Raw genomic sequence first — 26,742 nt, 5'->3', positions numbered from 1 at the left:
CAGCGATATAACGGATGGAATGAAATATCTCTCAACAACACAGTGCCGCTTTCCGAATGGTTGTCGCGCCAAACGCATGAGCCGCGAGTGCCTGCGGAAGCTGAGTCAGCACTCATCGCTGCGCAGGTGTCACAAATCGTAGCAATGCACATCTCCTGCTGCGGCGAATACGAACCAAGAGAAACAAGAAAAGGATGTATAGCTCCGCTAAGCGGATGTCTCACCCCGCTTGCTCGGCGGCTTGCTTTAAAGTCCGCGAACTAGCTACGGACACGGAGATCTGTGATGCAGACCACAAATGCCATTCGGTATTATTGTGGGAGCCCGGTTTCAGCCGTCGCGATGTTCCCAGAACGTTTCAGGTTAGACATCGGGGAGCAACGAACAGGGATATGTCATTGGCAGGAGACGAAGGAAGAGGAGCCCGATTTTTTTTTGGAAGCGGAGAAGGCAGAGAGGGTAACACGTGCAACGCAGTACGCTGAAACGCAGCGGTGTACAACGGTAAAAATATGACAAAGGGAGCAAGTTCCGCGGATTAAAACAGTGAGGCATCACAAAGTGCACATTGTTAGGCAGAGCTGTCCAGAATGGCACACTGGTGGGCCCACATGACACAATCGGTTCCGTTACGTCAAAGTTTTTCCTGTCCAGCTATTTCCGCGAGTAAACTACGGACGGTAACGCTTCTTGCCACTGACCGTAAGGGGTCAATTTGTCCAGCAATGTTGTTATTTTTTTATTCAGTTAGTACAACTGGTGTCGTTTTTTATCAGTTAGGAAGGCCAGACGACAAGAAATTTATTGCAGTCGAGAGCCATTTTACAAGCCACGTTCCGAGGCGGAGGACGCACACGTTGTTTTCACCCTCACAGGCAATCGATGCAATCGATGTGCTTCCAATACATTTGAACACAAAGCAAATCAATACCTTGTTATCATCATAATGCAGGCTCCGTACTGTACAACTAGTCTGCTCAAACTAGAACAAGCTTAACCTACCTCCGTTCAGCAACAGAGAGTAAAACGAGAAGGCACAATGGCTGATGACGTATGCTAAGTTAGCACTATCCTGGGGCTTCGCATTCCACAAAAATGATAGGAAAGAAAAACAAATCCCTTCGGCCTCCTTTGTTTCGCACTGCTTTCTTCTGCGGCCGTCTCTATTTCCAACCGTAGGCAACGCAAATGTTTCCGATCTCCACACGCATTCCTGCTCATCAAATTTCTCGGGAGGTGCCCACGTTTCCGGAGAGACGTGAAATACGCCCAAATACCGCTAAGAACAACCCGAGCCGGGTGCCGTCGCGCGCAGCCTTTCGCGCTCATCCTGTCTTTGTTTTTTATTTGATTGCTCTGCTCCGTAACAACCAACATCGGGCGTGTTGTGTGGCAGGAAACCTCCGCCGCATTCTTGCCTCCCGCGGCGGAAACAAAGCGGGACCGCGTACACGCCCTGAAGAAACCGAGAAGACGCAACCTCCTTCGGAGACGGCGAACCAGACGGCGTTGCAACCGACAACGCACGGGCGGCCAGCTCAGCATTAGCTCAGCCTCGCCCGACCTCCGCGGAAAGTTACCCCGGAGGTGCGTCAACGCCACAACGAGGAGAAAAGTGCGCGCAGTTGTACGCGGAGAAGGGCGTAGGTTGAGAGAAGAAAACCTACGGGAAAACCCTCTCTTCTTCGCTGCGAATGCCTAGACAGGATGGAGCCCCCGAGCAAGAAGGGGGCGGGAAGTGGCGGTCTACCTGCGATCGCGCTTCTGAAACGCAGTGGTGCGTGTTAAGAGGACATTTTTTGCGCTCCAAGTGGCGCAGTTTGCGGTATACCTTGCACGCGCCTCGTGTTCTTTACCGCTTGTGCACGTCAGAACCACACCCAGTGGCGTCATATCAGTACGCCGGAAAGGGCCGAAGCGGGACTTAGACGGGGCGCTTAATCCAGTGCGAAGAAGCTGTGGGTGCGCTATACCGGAAGACGCAAGGGAGATCAGCAGAAGCCGCCTGGCGCATTTCTTATTGCTCGCAAACAAAGGCGCAGTAAGGGGCGGCCATCTTTCCGCTGAAGTACGCCAACTATATGTCTAGACGTTTTCCTATTAGGCAACAATGCGTGAATTATTATAGGTTTTATGATTACACTAGTAATACAGAACGCAGCGCTAACTAGAAGGAACACTAACGGCTTAGAGGGACGGTGAGGGTGCGATAAAACAGAAAAGAAAGCTGGGTCTAGAATAGGAGCAAAGTACCTTCTTCGCCTGAAGAGGCAAGATGGGTCAAGGTCTTCAGATCTTTCTCTAGAGCATTTCAGCTCTTTTGTCTCGGCCTCCCTACCCGCAGTTCAGTCAATCAGGAGGTGACAGGAGGACTCGTTGGCTGAAATTCCCGAGCGCTAGAATATTTATCCGATGTCAAGGTCATTCATCGTAATAGGATCGCTCCTTCGTGGACGTCATAAACGTACAGCATTTGCTAAAGATGCACAGATAGAGGATTCTGCTTGCAACCAGGGTTCTGCACAGCATGCATGAAAATTCTAAGCATTAGGAATGAGGCCGAGTGTGTCTCAATTTCGATAAATTTGGAACCTTGGCGTTGCATTAAGCTCAACACAGCAAGGTCCAGAAACCAACACTGTGGGCCATATAGTTTGTGAAAAAAAGTATACCGAAGCCATCAGTTCACCGGTCAAAGAGGGAGCATCACATTTCTCACATTTCTCACGCATCACAAGATCGCTCACATCATTCCTATACATAAGGCGGGAGCTCGTTCTGATCCTACTAACTACAGACCCATTTCCCTGACATCAATATGCTCCAAACTATTAGAACACATCTTGTTCTCTCACATTATGAACCATTTAAACTTAAATAATCTGCTTCTAGAAAACTAGCATGGTTTCCGGTACAAAAGATCATGTCAAACGCAGTTATTTGAATTAGTTACTGACCTACATCATGCGCTACATATGTCCCTTGACACAGACGCAATTTTTGTCGATTTTTCAAAAGCCTTTGATCGTGTTCCTCACAAACGTTTACTGTCAAAAACTAAAAATCTGCAGCTTGATGATAACACGGCCAGATGGATCGCTGAATTCTTGACTAATCGTTTCCGATCAGTTAAGATAAATGATTGCATCTCTAACCCTGCACGTGTAAAATCAGGTGTCCCACAAGGGACAGTTCTCGGGCCTTCGCTCTTTTTAATTTACATAAATGACATAGCAGGTAACATCAACTCATCAATTCGCCTTTTTGCAGACGACTGCGTAATCTATAAAACAATATCTAACGCGGAAGATGCACATACGCTCCAGTCCGATCTAAACAGGCTAACTGAATGGTGCCGTACTTGGCAAATGGAAATTAATGAAGAAAAAACTAAACATATAAGATTTTCGTCTGTTCCAGGGCCGTTACTTAGCGTGTACACAGTCAACGGTAAAGCTGTTGAATCTGTTTCTTCTATAAAATATCTGGGTGTTCATTTGCATTTTAATCTCTCTTGGAATGCTCATATAGACTTCATCACCGGCAAAGCTTTCAGAAAACTTGGCATGCTAAGGCGCCGTTTACACCTCGCAAATTCTAACACAAGACATCAAGCTTACACTACACTAATAAGGCCAACCTTAGAATATGCTTCCGTCATATGGCATCCTCACCAGGACTCCCTTTCGAATCTTCTTGAATCCGTTCAGAATAAAGCAGCAAGATTCATTACATCATCCTACTCAAGATTTCAGAGCGTATCATCAATTAAAGAAGTTTTAAACCTACCATCGCTCGCTTTCAGAAGGAAGTTTGCGAGATTATCATTTCTTCACACATTATACTATAGCAATTCGAAATTTGCTCGCTCCCATCTTCTTCCTGCTCCTCACGTCTCATCCCGGCTTGACCATGCGAACAAAATCCTCCCACTGTTCGCACGAACAAAAAAATACCAATATTCACCACTCTCTTTAGCAATAAATGAATGGAATGAGTTGGCGTCAAATATCGCTCTTTTGACTGATTTATCAGAGTTTCAAGCAGCATTGCTAGCTTCTTCAGACGCATCGTAGTCAATTTGCGCGGTTTTGTCGTTCCCTGTGTAGAGCTTCCTTTTCTTGATTCTTTCGGTGTAATCTGTGTTTCTGAGTCGGTGAGATCTCATATGTTTCATTTGTTATCATTTTTTCTGGTTTTAGTTTCAGCTTTGTAGTGTCTGTCATGCGCGATGTGCATGTTTTTCCCTTTTGCTGAAATCGCTGCACATTTTTATCTTTTTACAGTTCTCTTATTATGTTGAAATATTGCTTGCCCGACAATTTTTTTTTTCTAGTTTTGTATAAAGATTACTATGACTAGTTATGTACTTCGCTCACATACCACCATAACATCATCTGTTAATCTGTTTTTGTTCTACCCTGATTTGCTTCCACATCCCCCCCTATGTAATGCCCTATTGGGCCTTTAGGGTATTTCAAATAAATAAAATAAAATTTTGACGAATACTCAGTGAAAGTATGCGATCACTTCTCTGTTTTTGTTTGTTCTCCAATAAGCCAGATAATATAAAACCATTGCAGTCACACGGAAATAAAAAAGAATATGGCGCATGTTCTCGAGCAGTGGACTGCATTACTGACGGCTTATCACTTCGGCTGTCTTATCGGGCTCAGGCTGGTATGCAGGACATGGAGTTGCACTGGTTTAATAGCGCACGATATGACGTACCATGCAACCAGTGCCAAAGCATTTTCCAACCTCTCACTCGGTACCTGAACGAAACACAGCAATGTGGAAGTGCACGATGCGATAATTGGAGATCTAAGCAAATATCACACGCTGTGTCTATCGGTTGCCCCATTCTTTCCTCTTTCCGAGCGCTTTTCGCAAATATCTCTTCAAGATTAAGTCATACGGTCTCGTCAGACGTGACTTGCGAGGGCTTCTTGCAACGTGTCCGCTCTGTTATGACCGCAGTGTTATGTCTGTTCGTCGCATGTGACGATGTTGATGACCCATGCTTCCCTTTAGTGGCTTCTTCTGACGGTGGGACATTAACAGCAGTTCCACTAACGCGTAGCGTTACTCTTTCATGTACCGGAGAGTTTCCGAGGCAGGATGAAGGGCCGCCCGTCTGTGTGGCCACTGTGTTCGAGCTCGCCTGTGGAAGCCGGCGGGCGGAGGGCCACGCTTCGCGGCAGTAAAAGGGAGGTCCCGTAAACGGAAGCCGATATTCGTTTTCCTGAGCGGCTCCCGTCACGACGCGGACCGCGCATTCCTCGAAGGAAATATATGCGTCGCAACCGCGAAGGTCTCTCTCCCTTTCTCGTGACCGCCACTCTTTCACACGCGACCAGCCAGACGGTGCAATCTCGCGTAGTAGGGGCCCTGCCGCAGCAACGACAACGAGCAGCGCGTGACTGAGAGCGGCCTCATCTAGTGACCGAAGCTCACCGATGTGTACCAGAAACTTTCACAAGCCACCTGAGTGAACATGTGCGCCATTGTAGGATATAAGCATAACGGAAACGTTTACAGTCGTTGCTGCGCATGCGTGGCTGAGCTCCCAACATGACAAGCCAGCAGGTCGGTCTGACACAGTCAACAGTCGAGTGATGATTCACCGTGCTAAACCTCTTTCTGCTGCGCAAGCACTTGCATCCAACGTAAGATATCGACAGGCACGGATTCACAGGGCTCTTAGCGCGTCTTATTTGGCAGTGATGGGCCAGTGTCCTGGTATTGCACTCCTTGGCTGGTTAACGCACAGCCTTCTACCGTTCACGAATCCGGCGATCTCCTGGTGGTCTCGTTTCTTGATTGGCTGTAGACAGCTGTGTAGCCTCCATAGCACCGCGTGGTTTCGGCGAGACTTCCTCCATAGGCGGTCAAGACGGAGAGAATGAGAGAAGCAGACACGCGGGAGCATTGAAAGAAAGCGTGCCTTCCGGCTGTCCCATCATTTATTATCCGACATCCGCGTCGAGTCGCTGCTCTTGAACTTTGCATTCTTGCGCTCTTTCTCTGCCCCTCCCCCTTGTACTGTCCTGAATAGTTCTTCGCACCACCGCCATGGAATTGTGGCCCAAGGGCGACGGGTGTCCCGTTGCTCAAAGATGGAAGTTTACAAACTGGCCATTGGCACGCGGGCGGGCAATAGTAATTCCCCCGCTGTGCCTCACAGGCGGGAACCGGTTTTCGGCCTCTATTTTTTGTTCTTGCTTGGTTTCTTCTTGGCGGCGTCCTTCATAATCGTTGATACGGCGTGGCCGAACAGACGCCGTTGCGCCCGTGTTTACCGTTTAAAGGCGTTCTGGTCAGCCTTGCTTGCGACGGCGACGACCGAATGAATGTAACGGTCACGTGACGCTCACGTGTGGGGAAAATGCGGAGGTGGACCAAAAGAAAACGCGTTCGAAAACGCTTAAATTTCAATTGAGAGGGAAATTATTGGATGACGTTTTGAGACAGAAGACGCGGATGGTTTTGGAACAAACGCAACTTAATTACATCCTAACTGAAATACACAAGAGGAATCGGACGTGCTCTGGGCATCTAGCGAGCAGAACAGATAACTGACGGTCATTTTTGTTTACAGAGGATTCCGAGAGGAGCCCAGTGTCGCAGCAGGGAGCCAGGCGGGGAATATGAGATATGAAGTCAGCGGGCAGAACATGGCCACAGCATAGCTGCCCTGGAGATTATGATGGTGCTGCTGACGAACATATCGGTAATGACGACCGCCAATCTTAATAGACTTCCTAATGCCAGCCACCTACCTGATTTTCTGCTGCCCTTTTCTACGCTTTCTTTCCCTCGGATCGGTATCGGAAATGCTTTGCATTTCTTCGCCCGTGCGACTTAAAAAAACAAGGCATTGGTGAATCGCAGGTTACTGTGGTTACTGTGGTGAGTTTGTACGTGAGTGCAAATTCTGAACCCTGGACATAGCACGCGGTCTTAAGAGGCCCAGTTGAAATAGCAACGAAGCGCGGCCTAATCCTGATGCCATCACGACGCATATATAGTCTCCCGATGATTGTTATCGGGGTGAATTGCATTTGAAATGCTTATGCCCTCGAAAGGCAAGACGCAAATGCTTATCTCCTGTTGTTGCCGCCCTCAGAGTCACGTGACACCGATTGTTGGCACAGCAATATTTCGTATTATGGACGAAACATTCAGACATGAAAAACAAAATCAACAAGTGTTGATGGGGAGCTCTAGTCCGGGCTGACGTTTCTTCAGGAGGAATTGTCGTGGGCACAAAGGAACAGAATCTGTTCAAGTCATTGAACTGCACTGAGGTTCGTTCTCATATCAACTGCTAGACGTGGGTTCAGAGTTCACTGCAGTATTAACTACATTTGAATGAACCCGTCGGAATGTGTTAATGGTTGCTATATCTGGAGCCCTGTGTTTTCGAAATTTGGGAAATGGGCGGGTAAAAAAAAAAAAAAAGAGCCGCTATATTTAGTGCCTAATTTCGCATACAAATCGTTATATATATATATATATATATATATATATATATATATATATATATATATATATATATATATATATATATATATATATATAAAAGGTGTTACATTATTAGAATCTTTCCCGGGTTATTTATTTCGAGACAAGTCAGTTTACTATGAGCAATCGTTTCTTTTTCATTTTTGCTAAGAACATCAAATGTTCTATTTCTTGCTCATTGTTTTATTTCTAATAGAAAAACATACTTTACAAGACAACACATGTTCTTTTAACTCTAATGTATTAGAATTATTTTATCACATATAGTATTGTATCTCCTCCGCATCACTTCTCTTACGTACCGAATCTGCCAGCCTTAGTTCAACAACACAGCGACCATTCGAAATGCGCAACATCCTTGGATCAGGACGTCTTCCGCACGGATAGCACTTGCCGCCAATAAGTTATGTGGTCAATGCGCATGTTACGGCCTCTCACTTCAAGGATGCACTTTTCGAAGTTAATTATTTAAATCAGGCCATGGAATAAATTGAAAGCGTTGAAAAAAGGGTAACCCCATCTGGTAACTGAAAACACATCTCATGGGTCAGCGCGTTATATTGCACCTGGTTTTCCAGCGCTGTCTTCAGCTTTGAGGACTGGAAAACTAGACTTTATCTTCATTATTAATTTAAACAGTGCGAACACGAAGACAAAGGACAAGATAAAAGAAAGCCACAGTACAAGCGCTTGTACTGTGGCTTTCTTTTATCTTGTCCTTTGTCTTCGTATTCGCGCTGTTTAAATTAATAACGAATAAGTACCAACTCGCCCAACAAAGTATCTTGGTAGACTTTCTCTGCTAGACTCGACCCAATTCTAGCTTTTTTTTTTACGCAGTGCAAGAATTCTCGTATATATATATATATATATATATATATATATATATATATATATATATATATATACGTAGGTCCAGTAGGTACGGTTAAGTATGACCCCCGAATTAATCTTTCTGAGCTTTCTCCGATAGCGATGGGATTGCCAGCTGCTGCTCCTAGCCATGATGGAGTAACACCAAAAATGATAACGATCCTGTTTTGGGTGTTTGTTTCCAAATTCCTTATTAGAGCTGATAAAATACTCACTTGATCATTCTTGGATACCTGGTGAATGGACACCAGGCAAAATGATTCCTTGACTAAAGCCTAATGAATGATGGCTATACTTTGGCCAATATCATTAGCATCCAACTTGGTAAACTTAATTGAAAGGGTCGTACTCCTACGTGTTACAGAGTTTGTGGAACAAGATCATATTCTTAGCCCCTGTCAAATAGGTTTTCGCTCAAGGAGGTGGAGGAAGATGAAGAGGAAAGGCAGTGAGGTTAACCCGTAACAGCAACTGGTTTGCTACCCTGCACTGGGTAGCAAAATGTTCAATATGGAATGCGCATACCGACCTTGAGAGCCAAATTCTCCTTGCGCGGCGCCAGAAAATGCATGCTCCTTTGGTGACGCTGGATATAGCATAGGCTTATGACAGTGTAGGGCTCAGAAATTTATTGCAAAGATTACAGACTCAGTTTCTGCAATATTTAATTACTTGAATAGCAACAGTCGAACAAAAGAGTTGTGCATTAAATGGTGTCCGTTCTGGCAGATATCAACAAACCAGAGGCGTTCCTCAAGGGGCAGTTCTCTCGCCCGTGCTCTTTAACATTTTATTGCGCTGGGTTTCCACTCATCAAGAAGTTCGCACGTATGTCTATGCGGATGACATCGCATTCTTTATGGCTGCACCTGACATTCAAACCCTCAATGGGCGCCTGCAATCGTACCTGAGCTCCCTTCAGAATTGCTTGTGACTTACAATTTACATTAAATGTAAAATAGTGCGCTGTCATTGTTTTTCAAATTAGGGACCCGGTAAATCTTTTTCTAACATTTCAGCAAGAAACGATTCATCAAGTTAAGTCTTTGAAGTATCTGGGTGTCATTTATGATAATAATCTGGCATGAAGGAATCACATTGACCACGTCGCATCGAAAAGGGCTCGTGCTGTGGGTATGTTGCGCAGGTTAAGCAATCCCAGGTCTGGAATTCGGCGAGGTGCGCTTTTAATGATTTATGTTATGTACGTCCGACTAATTTCAGAATTTCTATCTTTGTTTTCTGGTGCTTCTGCTAACAAAATTCGTCCGCTCGTTCTTTTGGAGCGGGAAGCGCCTATAGGTTATGCCTTTGGCACCGTAAATTTCTGTCTAACAGTGCACTTAACCTTGAAGCCCGAATACCACCGGTTTTAGCTGGATTACAATTTTCGACTGTCCAGACGTGTCTAAATATATATGAATCACATTTCCATCGCTCCCTGTCAGTTTTTTTGTTGTCAGCTGGCCGCCTTTTTGGAGTCAGCTGGCCTCAAAGCGGCTTGTTTCGCTTTGCCATCGCCACAGACGATGCGAATATCCGGTTTCTTTTGACCGAATCAGGCAGGCACTCCAAACAAACCTGAATAGTAAAATTATGCCAACCAAATGTCATTCCAGTGCAAAATTTGAGCTCTAAGGATTCAACATTTCAGCTGGGAGAAGCATTCTACGACGCGCATATAATTCCATAACGCGCTGTACTTACGTTATCAAAGGGTAAAGTAGCCACCTCATTTGACGCAAGGAATCACTGGTGCGCATACAGATGGCTTTTGTAAACATGACTTGACATCATATTTAATAAAAGCAGAAGTACTTGAAAAAATCGTGTATATGCCTGCATTTTGTGCGATATTGCAGCAAACGTTAAATCTTAATTTTAATTTTAGAACCTTTGGACTTCGGGCTTCGTAGGGATTTCGTGTTTGAAAAGTGCAACTGACTGACAATCACACTCCTTGCGAATGCACCGCTATGTACCCTTAATATTTACATACGACTTGCCAACAGTTTTGGAGAAATGTGTCAAATCGTTGATCCGTGTAAACTGAAAAACTTTTCTTGTTTTTTTCATGCATCCAAAGGTGAACTTGGCACGAGGTCTGCCTTTATTAGGCAACAACGTTCCACGTGCTCCGATACGACAAGCGTCATACGCAAATTGCGTGCGATACGACAAGCGTCATGCAAATTGCGTCGTACGCGTTTTGTCACAGCGTACCAGAGCTGATAACGGCTATCATTCGGACGGCAACTGAAAAAAAAAAAAAAAAAAAAAAGAGAGAGAGAGAGAAAGAGAGGAGCTACCCGGAACAAAAAAGGATTCCTTGCTCTGCGTCAGATCAATGGCGACTTGCAGCAACCTCTCCACTTTTTGTTGCAAAATTAAATGTGCAGCAACACTGACTGTGACAAAAGGAAGCACTTGTCCGTTTTGACATTTAGAAAAAAATGAAATTAAAGGAATAGATGTCAGTAGCCTTTAATTTCCTATACTTCATCGGTGCGGACTGAACGTTTATCGGCTCACGTTCTGCTGTCATGTTTTCACTCTTAGAAATCAACCTGAAATCCGTTATCATGACTCGAGTGTCGCGTGCGTCACGGCCCGCATGCCTTATCCGCAATTGCCCGAAAGAGCTCTTTGAAATTCTTAGATCTTTCACGCTAGGCTTAGGGAAGGCATGCGACGTGTCTGCTGAGCGCTGGGCACTTATTGTTTCACACGGGACGCATTGATTCACAAGTGATGTGGGATGAAATAGGGGCAGAGAAAGCGGCCAGACGTGACAATACTACTACGAATTATCACTGCGCGAATTGTCGCGCCGACAGCAGCTTGTCTTCTTTAGTTTTTAGTTTCCTGGCTTGTTTCTAGTTTTTTTTTCTTTAGAGCATAGTTTCTTCAGGTGCATGGCTTTGATTTAAGAAAAGAGGGCGAATCATAATTAATACTTTGAACCAGCGACATCGTTTTTAGTTCCACTACTTTCTACTAGCAGCGCTCCCATTGTTCTAATGCTGTTGAATTAGTCATGTCCTTCAGGTAACACGATAGAGTTAGAGCGCACATTCGCCTAAACCCGGCGTCATAACAGCTAATTTGCCTGTATAGTTAACGCAGTGGTGGCGTCTCAGGTCATGACGTCTCCAACCGCCATCGCAAAGTGCCTTCTAAGAAAGAGAAAAAAATGCTCTTGCGGAAGAGGAAAGTGGTCAAACGGAAATCAAACCACCGCCCTTTCGGTTGCAAGACGCACGCTTTACCTGTACATCACTGCGGTGTCTTCCTTCAGTGAGGTACATACAAGAGGTCCGATATCACCATCTCATACTTTGGGGTGGACAGCAACCGCACATTACATTACCACAGTGTTTATAGTTGACATTAGGACCATTCATTCGCCTCATTCACGAACAATACTACCTACCTCTAGTGAGCACTACTGAGTAGCTCTAATGTGTAGCACTGCTACTTACCTCAAAATACAAACTAACGCGACCAATTAAAGTCATCACTTAGCAACAACACATAAGGTCCACGTGGCAATGCTATCGCGCTAACTTTCTATGGTAATTAAGCATTTTGAAGTATTGGTTTGCTCTTAATAACTTTTTATTTCTGGGAAAAAAAAAGTCACAGTAGCCTTATAAAGCGGCAGATAAGCAAAACGAGCCATGATCGGTTATCGGAATCGTTACAGAAGAAGAAACACCCGTGTTCTCTGCGATATCGATGCAGGCAAAGTAATTCCAGGTGGTCGGAACTGATCAGGAGTCTAAAAGTGCGGCGTCTGCCATTGCCTCTCAAGTGCAGCATCAACCACACCGCCGATCATTCTCGTGCGTTTTGTATGCTTTAGCCGTTTTTTTTTTTTTCGCGTTAATGCGTAAAAACTGTGTGATATTACGTAACTTTTTAACACATTCCGCCATCCTCTCTATGCTCAGGTGATAGTCTCTCGGCTTGTGAGCCATGAAACTTAACTCGTGCCCTGTCTCCTGCAATATATTGCCGCCAACCATTCAAAACATTATTTGGTGTTGTTTTCGACCGCAGCCGCCGGAATACGGCCTGATCCCCGTGATTATAGCGCCGAAAGGATCGTGTGCACTTTTTCTTTTTTTTTTTTTCACGCCCAGTAATGTCACACTCGGATTTATCATTTTCTTTATCGTGCAAGACGCACCGAGATGTATCTCGAATGACTCCAGCCAGTCGCGTCTGTTTCCACAACGTTCCAGTTCGTTCTGGTCCACTTTATCTGTATGTTTTTTCGCTCTCTTTAAATTGGGTGGGGAGTAGCGCAGTGGGGTATTCGTCGTTCGGCGTGCAGCGAGCGCTTTTGCTGCTTTCGCCGCCGTCGCGTTGCTCAGTTCGTTTGAGGGCGCAAGCCAGCACAATAAAAAGTTTATTTCAGCGCGATCCGAGTCTCTTTGATTGTTTCCCATTGTCTTGTCCCCCCGCACGTGGCAAATTGTAGCTTGGCTGTATACGGTCCCGGTGCTCTAGTCGCCCCTGAAATTAAGAAATCGATAAAAGGAAAGAGCTCGGGCTTTTCGTGGACGCATTTTGAAAGTCGCCGAAAAAAGCAATTTTCACAAGAAAGCCTTTCTAAAAGGGCACAATGGAGGCAACTTGCATTAAGGGCACACGTGTCTTGAGGACTTCAGCAACCTGTCTTATCATGGCTGGCTATTTCTGATGCGTTCTCTTGAAAGCATATGGATGCGCATTTTCTAAAGCTCGTCGCGCTGGCTCTCAATACTTGCGCGAAAAATCGAGTCAAATTGTGAAGGCAGGTGCATTTTTCTTTTTTTCTTTTTGCAATTACCTGAAGATAACATAACTGCCGTTCCTAAAATATTCCCCAATATGGCTTAGGTTAAGTGAGACAACCTTATTTCCTTCATTTTTATTTTTATTTTGTTTGTTGAAATTTATATACAAGTCATCATCATGCACACTTCACACCTCTGCTCCATGCATAGTGGATTCAATTATAAAATGGCGCATCATGGAGGCATTTCGAATGTACGTGCAGTGTATGAAGCATTGTTTCTTGATTCTCTTTGTTGTGGTTGCTGTTGTTAGGAAGTGTCCTTAGCGGAGGCAAAACATTTGGATCCACCGAAAACTTGTCGTGTCTGCCTCCCTATAAGTAAACGTAACTATTATTTACTTTCACATTTACATAAGATGAAGATGTGCGCAGGCCTGCTTCCAGGCGTCCGTGCAAGAAGGCTGCGTTAAAAGAACGAATGCAAGGAGGACAGATTTGGTCCCAGAACAGTATCGCACTAGAGGGCTTCATTTTTGTGCATCACAATCGAAAAGCTTTTATCTGGGAGAGCCTACTAAGGGATCAGTGTGTTTAGAAAAAACGTTTATTTGTACAATTGATTGATTGCACAACACATGAACACTCACACTTTGAAGTGGTAGAGTATGGTTCGCCTGAAAAGCCATCGCCTTACCCCGGAATTGAGATATGGGGGGGGGGGGGGGGGGGGTGCGTCAATAGACGTGTCAGGAAAAAATGTGCATCTGAATTTATAAAATATTGTGCTGCGACCGTTCTTTGCGCATCGTTCAGGCTGGTGGCACACCACTTCGTTTCCCAATTATCATGCATCTGCTAGGTGGAAGCTAGTTGCGGCAGGGATTTAACCGACGACATATATGCTTTCAATTGCATGCCACTAATTATGAGTGTAAGTGACCACTGAAAAATATGAAGGTACTACACCTTTCATTTCCCGCAAAACCGACCTAAACTAAAATTAAAAAAAAAAAAGGCGAAGCTTGAGCGTCCGCTTAATTTCGGAAGAAGGGTTGTGAGCGACCAGGACAATGGCCCCTTCCTCCGCCTGTGTTGGGCCAGGAGTTTTGAATGTGACCCCGTCTACCTGTCAGTGTTTATGGACTAATGCAGATGGATACCACCCCCTGCGGCTTAGATCAGCTATGTCCGCATAATACACGCAATCTTTTCCGACACATTGGGGCTCGAGGGCACGCGTCCGCATCACTCGTTTGTCATCCCGTTCTCCTATATCCATTTTTTCGTGGCGACAGGGTGGAGTTGTCGAGCAGCCGTAGTTCAGGTACCCGCCCTCCCTGCTGCTTATGTATGTCTCATGTTGTGTATGTATAGCCTGTCGAGCAGTGCCAGACCAGAGCGTGTTTAGGCTAATCATGTGTACTGATTTGTCAGTTTAGCCTCCTCGAGTTCCCGGTAAGTGATGAGTGACTGCCCCTGTAGTGTGGTAAGGCAAGTGTTCAAGATAGTCATTGGAAGGTCGAGTACCTTCTTTATCCATCTTCGTATGATGACATCTTTATTGTCGTTTTCGTGTTTGCGCAGGTGAAGGCAGGCTACGAGGCCGGCTGCATCACGCCTCAGCAGAAACAATATTGCCCTGAAGAATGAGGCAATCATATCCTCCAATTAAACATATTGTCTGAACTCCTGGGCCTGTATTCCAAGTTTGCGTTATTATAGAGTGTGTCGCTACCTCCGCGACCTTGATATCCGATTGGTGGACACACCGGAACCGGGTGTCATTACCACTTCCGGTTCCGCCGTTTCCACCAATGAGATGCCTCAAGGCCATGCAGGGAGATAGCGACACTTTCAATAACGACGCAAACTCGGAATGCGAACCCCGGCAACAAGGGTTTACGGAGGAATGAGGTCGCGAATGCGGCTATCCGGAGCACCTTTCTCCCGAGCACCTGCCTCAGACTCCATGGATCAGGATGAGGGCCAACTCCTCAGCAGATTTAGAGAAATTCTAGATTATTATAAAGGTAGCCATCGCCGATACCTATACGCTCATTATGAGGCTCGGGAAGGCGAACGAGCGCGTGCTCTAGAGGCTCTTCACAAACACTATGTTATGCCCGACCATTATGAAACACTGTGATCCTGTGATCACCGGCAAGTTCCAGCACTGTGACGAGCTAGCAGATACCTACAGCATTATATGCGCCTCCCAGCAGAATTCAGCCTTAACCCCCTAAATCAACCCCAGTTTGGGGGTCCCCTCCTATGGGGTCCACACCTTTCTATATTGTTAAATTAACTGTTTTCGCCACCAACATCACCGTCTAATTTTTTCTGAGTTTTTTCTTACATATAAAGAAAAGTAATATCGCAGGCGATGGCATTAATATTTCCGGGCAGGTCTACACACTTAAAGGGAAATGCTGCCTTGCGACTCCAGTGTTAGGCGCTGTTTGCGATGAAACGCAAGTAGAAATGCGACTCTCTGCTCACCTCCTGGTGCACGCGGCTTTCAACAACATTTCACATCAGTTGCTTGAAATTTTAACCTTTCAAACATCCTACTCTTTTAAAGAATAAAATCGCTTTGTTTTCAAGCCGGACGTTTTGCGAGGGCTCCAGTGAGCCTGCTTTCTGTTGTGCAAGCATGAGCGTCTTCAAAGGTCCTAAATATCCTCAATTGTATTCAAAACAGCTGCTTGTGACATAAATGAGTATAAAGGAGAGTAACAGAGGCCCTGAAACTGTGGTGAGTCATGGTAAGTACGTGTGAAAAAGCGACAAAAATGGCATAATCCATCATCTGAGAGGGCGATCACTTTTCCTGTGAAATCTAGATACGTTTCTGAAAAAACAAAATCGCGAATATTTGATGCAGTTCCTCCCACTGGATAATAAATTGCCACTGGAGTGGACATGTTTGCAAGTGTATATCACTCGGCAGGAAACAATCATAGTGATCTTTCGTTGTGTTTTCAAAGCAGCTAACAATAAAAGAACGTTGCTTCTAATCAGTCGACACTTATTGTACCATGACGATAATTATGGCGGCGATTATGATACTTGCAGTCCTCTTTTTGTAGTTTGAGGTAAAAATTAAGCTCAGATGAGTACGAAGATTCCGCACGGCGTTGACTTGTACCCAGTACTCCACGGAATAGTGTCGAATGTTGAGGTAAGACTAATAGCGGACATAGTATACAGTGCCTAATTTCTCAGGCACATCTGCACACTGGCTCGCTTACCTGGAAGTACGCAAGTAGCGCTTTCTAAAAATTAGTGCTCTTGACTAGCTGTTTTATCGGTCTGATCATGTGGCAAACACGCCTTTCTCCGGATGCGTTGTGGACTGTCGCTGCCCTATGAGTGATATGCACAGCAGTGGACGTGATCGTGGAAGACCGGGGAGGCTCATATCGACCACTCGCAGATTATATGTCTCGCAGCACGTACGGTTTTTGCAGATTAAAGTTAACGTCAAATTTTGAAGAACTGCGGGCCGGCCTATATTCGCGGATCAAAACACAAGACAAATAACTACTTTAAACTGGGTGCCAAGGGTCAAAGCCTAAACCCAAAATACATGACGGTATATAAGGTATATAAAATAAATACATCCTGCTGTTTGGTGTGTTTGTGGGGAGGTGATGACGCTGACGCTGATCGGCTCTATTGTTTCTGTGCCCATTTTTAGAGCGCAGCTGTTATGCGAACGTTCGGTGGTTGAGCCGCGCCACCATTGTTGTCGGTGTAACCGAGCGAAAGAGAGTCACGAACCTAAGGGATGTTCTCAGAACAAGAGAAAAAAGAGCCACGAATTCTGCACCGCTGGCTTGTGGCTCTTTCTTTACTTCTGGGGAAATCTCCTTTGCTTGTGAGAGCAAGAAACACATACATACATACATACATACATACATACATACATACATACATACATACATACATACATACATACATACATACATACATACATACATACATACATACATACATACATACATACATACATACATACATACATACATACATACATACATACATACATACATACACACATACATACATACATACATACATACATACATACATACATACATACATACATACATACATACATACATACATACATACATACGTACGTACATACATACATACATACATACATACATACATACATACATACATACATACATACATACATACATACATACATACATACATACATACATACATACATACATACATACATACATACATACATACATACATACATACATACATACATACATACATACATACATACATACATACATACATACATACAAGCACCTCTCAATGTTTTGCCTCAGTATATCGCAAAAAACGCATACATATCTGCGCTCAAATTTCGCACTACAGAATATCTTTATCGGGCTTAGAATTTTTATTTTACAATATAGCCGAGCATTTCTTGTTCTTTCTGATCTGACATTTTGTGGTGGTGGGACCAGTAGGGCATGTGTCGTCTTATTATTTTAAGATTAAGAGTTCTGAACCCGCATCTTAATTTTAGTATGTTCTGACTAAAGTAATTCCGCGACATCACGCTCACCAACCGAACGCTACAGACGTCGTGGCGTGCGCTAAAGGAGGAGAAAACTCCTTCATGTATCCTCGCTTTCCAGGGACATGCACTTTTCTTTTATAACATCGTAAAAGTCGCGGTAACAGAGACAGATGACGCGGAAGCGAGACAGCTAGATGACGTTTTTATGTCCCGCAACCAGTTTGCTTCTACGGATCAATGACCGCTAAGGAGAAAGAAGCACGTGGTTAGTGTCTTCCTATAATGAATGAGGAAGTATGTTCTTGTATGACTTTCACCTCTTGTTTGTTTACGCATCAGCATATTTGCAATTAAATATTTTCCACTGTTTTTCACCTAACGAGTCCCCCATACCACATAAATAAAAAATTGGGAATTTCCTCTTTGACATCGTAGCAGAACGCGTTTTGCGCTTTGTCAGTGCCAGCCATCAGTCGAGGAGATGTCAAACGCATTACTCGGCATGATCGATAGAACCTCGAAAGGAAGAATTTGCATCTTTTTTACGATCTTTCGTTTTTACCCTCAATTTAATTTTTGTCGCTTTTCTTTCAATACAGTCCTCAATTCATGGTATTGCTACGATGTTATCACAGGGTTTAAAATCCCTAAACGACAATTACCGGCCAACTTCACATATTAATTCAGGAAACGTGTTTAAAATACATTTTCAATTCAGGACGACATCTGCTATAGAGATAAATGGCCGCTCTTCGGGCGGCTAGCCGCACAATACGTCGTCGGACACTGTACATGCGACCCCGTGTACCAACGCAGTACCGGCTTATGGACACGTGTAAACCTGATTTACTATTACAAGCTTCCTTTTAACGCGACAAAGTTAAAAGTCTCGTTTACCGAAAATCGCCGTCGGCGCCCGCCGTTTGCAGTGTGAGCTAAAAATCACGAGCATATAGCGCTGACAGGTGGTAGCTGGCAGCTGACGCAAGCCGAGCACTAGCTGGACGTAATGTTGCTTGACATCTGCCAGTTCGGGCCTCTTCTTATATATGGAATGGTCATATCAGAGTCAACCTGCCGGGACCGTTGCATTTCCTTTACCCAAAGGCCGCTGCCAGGCACGTTCATACGACTTGGTTTAAGCAGGGCTTTATATGCGGGCTGGTAGCCTACGCTACCGTGCCATAACCTCAAAGGCGGAGCTTAAGTGTCCCCATAAATTTTGGCGACATTTCTCCTCGGAGCCTTCAGTGCGGTGTCACGCACGGTGAATCGCGGGGCTTAATCGAATTGAGACTGGGCCATGTTTTGCAAGCACGCTTTTCCTGTTAAGAACTTTTTGTTTTTTGTTCTCGGTTATTTTTTCTGGCCAGCTTCGTTTTTGTTACCACAGCCATCGAGCGGCCTTGCTTCCTGATTATCGACCGTGAGGTCATAAGCGGCAGTTAATAACAAAAAACAAAAAAAAATTAATTAAGCAAGAGGCCCTTCCCGCCATCCCGTCGGACATCTTTGTTTTTGGGATAGTCAAAACATTTATTCACGCGTTGTGGTGCACGACGCACGAGCAGAAATAAAAACATAACGCACTGAAGTCATTTTTCTCCGATTATTTATTCCTTGGATAAAATGTTTAAAAATTCTTCCAAGTAAATCATTTCCTTTTTTATTGGTACGAATAAAGTGCAGTGGAGGAGCCCTTCTGTGCTGCAACGGCTCGACAGAGATGTCGTACGGTACAGTGATTTTTCAAGCAATCTGAATTAAAGAATAAGATTTTCTAATTGTTATGCCCACTAAGGAAAATCAAGAACGATACCTACAGGTGTGCAAACGCGCCGTAAAAATAATGACAATAGCAAGGAGATATCATGTACAAAGGGGAAATGCTGCGGGCCGATACCTTAACTGCTAGTTAGAGCCAGCACGCTTCACTGAATACTCATTATAGCACACGCCAGCACAAACGTCAGAACACGCAAGCGTGCACCGAGCACACAAGACACTGTGTACCCCTCAGGGCAACGTCGCACAACCGGTTAGTGCAGCATGTCTGCAGGAACTTCTGAGAACCTCTGTTGGTTAACCCTATATCCTTCTCCAGTTCCATCTAGTTCACTCTCTCTTCTTGTGGTGTGAGTGTTGTGAACCTTCCTGCGAAAAGCTGTATATGCCTAAGAATGCATGTAGATGCCTTGAAGACCGAATTTAGCAAAAGTGAAGATCCTTCCTATCAAATTACAGTTGGAAAGCTGCGCGCTGCGAGTTACGTTTCAACAAAGTCTGGAGCCAAGGAAGACGAATACTAGCTTTAAAGTATATTGTTCCTAGCGGCTTTTGCCACCCCGCTGTTGGTCATTGTTTACTGGCGAAGAGGGTTTTCACAATATAAAGCACACGCGTGAAAATATGTTTACCACGAAAAAAAAAAAAGAAGCTGTCTTGACGCATTGTAAGTTTCTTGAGGAAGCGGTTAGTAGTATATATAGCGATGCTTCTACTTAATTTTGTAAATCTTATTTTGCTTGCAAAGGCTCCTTTTAAAGTGAAAGTAGCCTCTTTGAGATTCATGATGCGGCAGCAATCAATTCACGGATGAAATGAATGTGCGTCTAGGGTCCCTTTAAGAACATCCCTTATCTCTCTATCTCGCCTTCGAGGAAATATAGTAAACTGAAGCCGAAACAAATGCTTGGGCCTTGCAGGAAGTAGTTGTCATGCGCCCACCCGCCTGCTCAATACTGAAAAGGGTGCCTGCGTTCCCTGCTTGAAAGAAATGCATTGGGTTCGCTGTTGCCAATGCAGGGTGGTGGAAGCGGCGTTTATATAGACGAAATTTCAGAAAGCAGCGGGAGAGTGAGAGACAAAACGCACATTTAAAGAAGTCCTGCTACATAATTTGAGTGCATTGCTTTGCCAGTTTGTTGCAATTGTCGAGTTATGGTGATGCTATTTCCGCCCTGTCGTAACACGCATATTTCGATATCTAATATCTTTGGGCAACCAAAATCACGGCACACAGTAGTGATTCTTTGCAGCGGACATGACTTGAACTGGCGAGCGTTTGACGATTGAATAAATAGCAAATACACTGCAGATTGTATCCATTAGGAAAAATCTGTTATGTCGCGTTGTTGATCTTATATTAAGGTAATAAATCCAACATGCTTGCTTTACAGAAAGGCCCTGCAAGGCAAGTGGACACAAAAAGCACCAACAGAGGCGCTGGTTACCACTTTGCATCAAATATTTTCACGACCTATACACGTGGACAGCTACTGTGGCTGTGCAGCCAAAGTAAGGCAGGAAAGAGTTGAACGACCTCGCCAGTTGCTCCTCGCCTGCGGATGAGGAGAAAAGGGCGGTCAAGGAGCGAGCTCAAGAGAAAAGTCTATAGTTGGAGGTGCATGGCGACAAAAGAATGTCTCCATACCCTGACTGCTCCCGCACAGCGCAAAACACACGGATAATTATACTACCGTGTTACAAATCTACCCCACCTTGAGGGATTCTCATAAGCATTTGGTCAGGTAGTCAGTTTGTGCTGAATTTAAACTAATTTTAAAAGTACGAAGATTTGAGAGAAGCGAACGAGAAGAGAGGAACCGCTGTGCCAATATGCCAATAACAGCGGCTATTTTTGATCATTTTCTAAGAAGCAAAGAGTTGAACTCGACCTCTCCCAGCTGTAGCCAGTCAATGTTCTCAGTGAATACTGATTATCTGGCTCTTATTGGTTACGTCGATGTTTTTCTGTGAGAACAGTGCGCATGTAGAGCTGATGATTTAGAAATTTCTTTCCATACTATACGAATTTACCTAAAATAATGAGTTGCCACCATTCTGAAGGGAACTGCGGAGAGTGATTGGCATCAGGGTGCTTATCAATCGCGAAATTGGGTCACAGATTCCGTTTCTTATTTTCTGCGGAAGAAGAGGGTAGGGGTTTTTTCTAACATTTAAAAGGCCTGTTTTCGGTTAGAGTGATCTCTGTAAATCAAAAGCGGTACCCTGTTTATATAGGCCTACATTTATCCCCCGAGTCCATATAAATATACTGTATTAACGCTGCGCTCGCCTACACAGAGCGCGAGCACTGAGTGGAGAATATCTGCAAATAAAGGCCGGGCTTTTCTTGCCCAAGAACTTCCCGGCCTCCTTAAATGTCAGGCCGTGTGTACATGCGCGATTTGTTGGAAACCTCGTCGTTCCGCAAATCTTTCGTAAAGTCGTGCAGGTGTTCTGTACGCCATTGCTGCGGGTCTTTCTTTGCGCCTATGTGCTATGTGAACATTATTTATAAATGTGCCGAAAGTAAAAAAAAAAAAAGGAAAACGTGGATGGTGCAATTGCTGAATAGCTCCTAACAAGGCAAACGGACGCAGGCGAGCCAAATGTAAAAAGCCTGTGCAGCCAATAATTGTCGGCTATCTCCACTCCTTGCCTTGAATGCATTCAAACGTAAGTCTATCATAAGAAGCTGCTGGGAGCGGAATGATTGCAAAGTTTCTTCTTCATTACGATTAATTATGTTAATCGTATATTTTTGCGCCTGTACTTTTTTTTAAGTCCCGGAATAAGACATGTCAGTATCCACGCACGATTTCAGAAATGTACATACATATATATATATATATATATATATATATATATATATATATATCTTGAAAGAACATTGCGTAAGAAAAACCTTCGATAAACGAACTTTTTCACATACCTCGTCGAAACTGCATCACATCTTATGTAAATGTGTTCCAGTAGAACGAATTTCAGCATTCACAAAACTTTTTCTGGGGCAAATACCTCGGGAAGCATCTAAGAACATTTAAGAACATTAGCTCTTACGGCTTTCATCTGCCGGTTCCGTTTCTCCGTCGCTCTCAGACTCAAGATGGCAGTTGTCACGTGATCACAGCTACAGCATTGGAAATTGTTTTTTAGCACCACATAACCCATGTAATGGAGTTCTCTCCTCAATGCGCTTATATGCATAGACGGTATATAAGAACGTCCCATTTGAAACGAGATAGTGGCAGTTGCCGCTATCTCATCTTTCTCTTTTTTTTTTTTCTTGTATAGCTTGACTGTTATAAATGGTCAACTATTTCGTCATTTCATTTGCTGACATTCACGTGACCTTATGTTACTTTTCTGCCTTGCACACACCAATCTTCGAATCACTTTTTGCTAACTTCTACCGCAGATTTTGCACAGTGATCAATTTAAACATTTAATACACGTGGCCTATAATGTAAACTGTGTCACTTAAGTTAATTCGGCCAATCTGTATATTTTGTAAATGGCAATAACAAAAAAAAAATCGTCGTAGAGCAATGGTCAGTGCGCTCGGCTGGGGCAAAGAAGGAGGGTGGTTAGAGTACCGGCAGGCTCAGTATTCTTTTTTTTTTTTTTTTATGAACGAATGACAGCAGAATGTGGACACATTCTGTCCACACATCCTATCCACAGCTCAGGCCACAGCTCGTTACACGCCCTGATGACGTCACCCTTCCGCCTCATGAGGCAAGAGGCTTTCGCCTTAAAACACCGTCTATACGCCATAGCGAAATTTGATGTGGTTCCGCTACGCCTGCAGCCCTGGCTTTATTTGTGCGAAAGCACTAATAATCAGGAGGTTCATGCAGAGCCTAGCAAAATGTCTAACGCATGCGCCGCGTACGCTCTGATTGGCTAAGCTGTTTCGCGAGGTCGCAACCACGTGCCCTGGCGTAGATATATCAAAATAAGTCCGGTATAGCGGGTCCAAAGAGGGAGTCTTCCCGTCTATTAGGTTCGCCGGTCAGCAGAGAGAGCGATAAGATGGCTTAACAATGGCTGACCATGAGCCGTTGTAATGCTCTCGCATTAAAAAACCATCATATCGGATTCGAAACAGTCGCGTTAGGACCCAAGTGTTCGGGTTCAGTAGCTGAACGTCTTAACCACTCAGCCACCTCGACGGATGCCTCGAATGTCATCCTTATAACCAGGTTAAAGCAGAGCTAAACATTCGCCTTTGGACGCGGTGGCTCCCAGATGGCGCCACAAGCAGGGTAAACCATGGCCTCCGCGATCAATAGTTTCATTGGACTGAAGCTGATCGTGCAGGCCATGGTTAAACCCCCGCCATTTGACGCGGCGGCTTCCAGGTAGCGCCAAATGTGCCGCTGAAACTGCAGCGCACCAGCGCCATAGCCACAGAAAGTTTGCGCAACCCCACTTTCACACCATATTAGAATTCTAACTAAGATTATCTGCATTTTTCAGCCGGCTACAGCTACGCGCGTGCTTTTCTGATTTAACGAGCTCCAGGACAGATTACGGCAGGCTTGCTACTCAAGCAAACATGCATGGATAGCACCCAACATGCATTTCTAAAGCCTTCTTTTTAGGCGCAGTTTAGCACTGAAAAAGGTCTCTCGCAGTAGTTTTTGCGATATTTTCCACGGTGCTTGCTTTCCACGCGCCTATTTCAAGAAAAAGCATTTCTTCAGGTCTGCCTTCTCCGAGAAATTTTCACATAGCTCCAGCGATGTGTTTGTCGCTTGGCTTGGGGCGTCAGTTGTTGAAATATGTCACAGCAAACTCCTCTGCAAGTTTTGATGTGCATTGTAGACTTTTTTCTTTTTTTTTTTTCAATACAGGATTGAAGAGTAAACACTTTGTGGTGTCTCTATTTCCAGAGCTCAGACACGTAGCTTAGAGCCGTATTGCTTCATTTTTCTGCAACAAAGCCTTTAATTAAATAACCTCGCTCATGTTATTTCCAGCTGGCACCGTTTCTGTGTTCGTTTATATTTCGTTATATTTACCGAGACGGGAAGTATCGACTGATGACTTTCAACCAGCAAACTAGATGACACAGTTGGATAGGCTAACTGCAAAGAAATTTTACTTTCTCTGAAGTATCTGTTATTCTAAATCTAAATGGAATGGGGTTTGATATGCCTCTTAGGAAAATATAGTTTCGTTCTAGTGTTTTTAAGGCTGTGTAGCAGACGTCGCGTGCTCCTTTCGTCATTTCGTTGAGTTGGACAACTCACCGGTTATCATGTAGAAGTGGCATACAAGAGCTGTCTGCAAGCTGGGTTCATTGTGGGCGAACGGAATACGGGGAATGGGGGGAATGACTAAAAGCCCGGAGAGAGACTGAAACGTGGCTTCGAGATCCTAGGTTTATTACGATAGTCGATTTTTTATCATTTAACGCGGTATAACCGTCGGCGGCACAAATGCGAACGGCTTGCAAGAACTAAGTACGAAAAACAGAGCAATAAAAATTGTAGTCCATATTGGTTGTTGGCGTTTGCTTTAAATTCATGTGATCGCCATTCGCGTCCCTTACATTGTCCGAATACTACATGTGACCACTCGCCGAGTTTTATGACTGCAGTAACAAACCGCTAAGATGATACAACTGCAGCACGGAGGTAACGTTCACCAAGATAAAGTGTCCATAAAAAAGCCACGGTGTGGTGTCTGACAAACTACAGCGCAATAATGGCAACTTTTTTCGAGCATCTGCCAGCCTCCTTCGTTACCAATCGTTACAAAGAATTTATACGAACGTGCGATGACTTCCGAGATCTTCAAGGGTCTGTGAAGCCCTGGAGAACAGGAGGCAGAAAGAACGGCCGTAGTCAGCGAATATTCGCACGTTCGGTTGAGGTGCATAACAACGGCCTAATGTTGTCTTGTTTGACGTCATTTCCTGCTCGCCGGCGCAGAGGCAGTGAGCCTCAGCTGAGGACACCATTAGTTTCATAGCATGTTGGTTTGCAGAGTTTAACGTCCCAAAGCAACTCAGGCTATGAGAGACGCCGTAGTGGAGGACTCCGGAAATTTCGGCCACCTGGGGTTCTTTAACGTGCACTAACATCGCACAGCACACGGGAGCCTTTCTTTTCGCCTCCATCGAAAAGCAGCAGCCGAGGCCGGGATTCGATCCCGCGTCCTTGGAAAAAGTTTCATAGCATTGTCGATTCGCTGAAAGAATGGAGTGCGTTGAAGAAACGCAACCAGCTGAGTCTTTGACGTACAAACTGACTTGCAAAACTGACGGGATGGTCGACTGACACGCCGTGATGTGAAAATATGACGTGTCATGTTTTCTTTTTCGTTTGTTTCTGACACACAAAAGCTCCGCCATGTCACGCGACGAGAAGCTTTGAGCAAAGAAGGGTGCACATTATGAGAATTTCCTTTGTGTGTACGGGGTGGGAAAGGGGAGGGAGGGTTATGGCATGGAATAATAATAATAATAATAATAATAATAATAATAATAATAATAATAATAATAATAATAATAATAATAATAATAATAATAATAATAATAATAATAATAATAATAATAATAATAATAATCAGCCTGACTATATCCACTGCAGGGCGAAGGCTTCTCCCATATTTCTCCACTTAACCCGGTTCTGTGCTAGCTGGATCCACTTGACCCCTGCGAACTTCTTAATCTCATCCGCCCACCTAACTTTCTGCCGCCCCCTGCTACGCTTCCCTTCCCTTGGAATCCAGTTTATTACCCTCAGCGACCATCGGTTATGCTTCAACGGCATTGGAGAATGATTTCCTTTAAATGCCAAAGAATAGATGACCTGGTTATCTTTTTCTTCGCATTGCACACTATACTTAAAGGTAATTTACAAAAGCGGTGGCATCAAATAAAATACTTCAAAATACAATTTAGAGACAATTTAGAGACGAAGGCCGGTTCCTGACTTATTGAAATGCTAGTTATCGTTATACCATTTATATTATACCTATCTCGTTAAGAATCCAAGTAGCATAACTCGTGTGAGTATTTAATTTTAGCCCTAGCAGTTTCCTATCCACCCCTTCGGCGCCACACTGCGCCCTCCCCCCCCCCCCCCCCTCCCCTCCCCTCTAATCGCATCTAGAGCAGCTTCTTGGAATTGATAAAAGTCTCGTGCTGGGTCACTTGTTGATATGGGTGGGACAACACGCTGTTCATCGCTGCCTCGACACGGTG

General features: G+C 44.4%; 1 long non-coding RNA gene across 2 annotated transcripts in view; it reads left to right on the top strand.

The window, feature by feature from the left end:
- Positions 1-15,499, top strand: part of LOC146191676 (uncharacterized) — a 67,963-nt gene extending 52,464 nt beyond the window's left edge. Inside the window, exons 1-3 of one of the 2 annotated variants that reach the window (XR_014706361.1) lie at positions 5,468-5,589; positions 6,602-6,733; positions 14,771-15,499. This is a non-coding gene — a long non-coding RNA (uncharacterized LOC146191676). Of the gene's footprint in view, positions 1-5,467; positions 5,590-6,601; positions 6,734-14,770 lie in introns of those variants that run through there. The other variant, XR_014706360.1, reaches the window with a different exon arrangement.
- The last annotated feature ends 11,243 nt before the right edge of the window (positions 15,500-26,742 follow it).

Source organism: Amblyomma maculatum, chromosome 4, assembly GCF_055883805.1.
Source record: "Amblyomma maculatum isolate TAMU_Amacu chromosome 4, ASM5588380v1, whole genome shotgun sequence".
NCBI classification, from domain to species: domain Eukaryota; kingdom Metazoa; phylum Arthropoda; class Arachnida; order Ixodida; family Ixodidae; genus Amblyomma; species Amblyomma maculatum.
The sequence above is the reverse complement of the archived record's forward strand: the minus strand, read 5'-3'. Positions and strand labels throughout refer to the sequence as shown.